Source organism: Phytophthora infestans, genomic scaffold (genome assembly GCF_000142945.1).
Source record: "Phytophthora infestans T30-4 supercont1.18 genomic scaffold, whole genome shotgun sequence".
NCBI lineage: Eukaryota > Oomycota > Peronosporomycetes > Peronosporales > Peronosporaceae > Phytophthora > Phytophthora infestans.
The window spans coordinates 783148-785618 of record NW_003303741.1 but is presented as its reverse complement, the minus strand read 5'-3'; positions in this window follow the sequence as shown (position 1 = coordinate 785618).

Here is a 2471-nt window from a genome sequence, read left to right as displayed (position 1 = left end):
GATCGAGAACACGATCGTCTCAATCTTCTTCAACAGTGGAACCTTCTTTTCACTTAAAGCAGCCCAATAGTCAATGGGACTAGATTTTCAGTACTTGTTCCGCATCGTTTTGCCACCACGCCTCTTTATGCTTTTAACCCCTCTACCCGGTATTCTGTATCCTACAGAATAAGATGTTTAACAGGATTTAGTACCCACCAAAGTTGGCTGCTGCCCCCAAGTCCGCATATGAGAATTTGTATACGTGGTAATCAGCAGATCCTTCCCGTTGGATTGGTGAAGGGTAGATAGACGGAGATTCTTCTGTGTGAGTAGAAAGACCAATATAAAATCAGAACAGGTTTGAAAATTAGAGTGAAAGCCCAAAACTGCTGCGTGGCAATCAGACCCTCCCATTTGAAAATCATCTCTGAACAATGAACGGCCCCGGAGAGAAGACATTCAAGCAGCTGTGGCGGGAGTCATTCAAGGACGGATGGAAGCGCCGCAAACCCACGCGCATGGCCAGGCATCACCGCCACGTGAAGCCAGGAATCAAGGGACGTCTTGATGAATCGAGACGCGGCATTGACTTTTTTTAGGGTACGTTGCAATGCTAACTGACCTAATAATGCTCAATACTTACAATGGTGTGTTTATCAGGCGAAGCTGAACTCATGGCGTTTGGACGTGCATCCGGTCGTCTCCAGCTTCCACTCCCAAGCGTGCGTGTTGGCCCTGCACATCATCCGATTGGCAAGCAAGCATCGTACGAAGCTGTTGGGGAGGAACCTCCCCATGGCCATCCACCGCTCACCACTTCCGCGCCACCACCTTCCGTTACGGCGACAGAATCCGCCCAAACTCCAGAAGTAAGTGCTCCTCAAGTCAGTGCACGTGTTCAACCTCCAGCGACCGCTCCGTTGACGCTGGAGTGAATCCGGCAGACTACAGCATCGACCGAAGTTCAAGCTCAACTGGCTATAACGGATGGTACAGAACAAGATGAAGCCTTGGAGGGCCACGATTCTGAATAATACAGAACATGGGGATACGGAGTTTACAGTCCCGGAGGATACAGAACAAGAAAGGAGAAATGAAGGCTCTGATACAGAATGGAGCCCGCGAGAGAAAATCGGCGGAAGCTGATGAAGCAAAGAGCGAGAGTGACGACCCTGCGGATTATCGTGTAGATTTTGATGTCTTTGATAGCGACAACTTCATGGAGGGTCTCCGAAAAGAGCGATTGTTCGGCCCGACAGATGGTGATGATGTGAACGTGGTGGCTGGTCAAGATGCCAGCGACTCCGATTCAGACGCGGATAACGAAGACGTGATGAACGACAACGAAGTGGTCCTTGAAGTAGAAGGTGTAGAAGATCTAGAAGACGTGTCTTTGAATGATGACATCCCCGAGGAGGGACTCTTTGACCTGACTAGTGGTGATTTGCGAGACATCGCGGAGAATGGATGGATTACTTATGCCGAAGCGGAAAGTGGTAAGCCGTATGATACAGATTAGTGTGTGGTGCAATTGCACTTATTCCGGATTGTGTGTTTACTGCAGGGAATCTCCGGATGGACGCCGCAACGGACTATTACGACGGACCGTGCGGACCCACACGGTCTGCGGTCGCATACGCAGACTCTCCATTGGCCATGTTTTTCTACTTTTTACCGAAGGAGCTATGGATTCGAATTGCTGATGAGACGAACCGCTACCGAGAGCAGAATATTGGTGCTGTGGCATTACCTCGTCGAGCAACGATGCTTGCTCGCCAAGCTGAGGATCCTCGCGTGAGTGTGCCCAACTTAGAAGATATCATGTTGGCACCACGAGAATTGATCGACTTGGCTGGTGTCCGATCCAGTTCACGCAGGCGAAACGACCGAAGCGAATGCCAAGAGGAACCTATCGTATCGCACAAGCACGTGATCACCCTCAGTTAGTTGCATTGAGTTGGATGGATTCAAAGCCCGTGAACATGCTCGCTGCTGGTTGCAGCACTCACCCCGCCAGCGTTATGCGCTTGGAGAAAGATGGCGCGCGAAGCACGGTGCCGTGTCCGCAGCTGGTTGTGGACTACAATCGTGGCATGGTCGGAGCGGACGTCCACGACCAGCTGAGACTCCAGCGCTACAGCATCCAAAAGTGTATATCGCTTCGCAAGTACTATAAGCAGTTATCCTGTGTATCGTAGACATGGCTGTCGTGAATGCATCGCTCACTGTGTGACGCTCAAGAAGAAAGGAGAAAAACAACCTATCCATGCAGAATACCTGCGTCATTTGCACATTCAGCTGCTCGCCCTGCAGACAATCAGCTTCGAGACCCACCCAACGCAGAGGACCTGGTGGCTGTACCAATTCCACGTCAGCAGCACGCGTTAGTGAACACCGATGACTTCTATTCGTCGCAAGCAGCACAAATGCAGGCAGTATCTGTGCAAAGTGTGCTCCGCTTTTGCTGACTCCAAAACCAAGTCATTTGA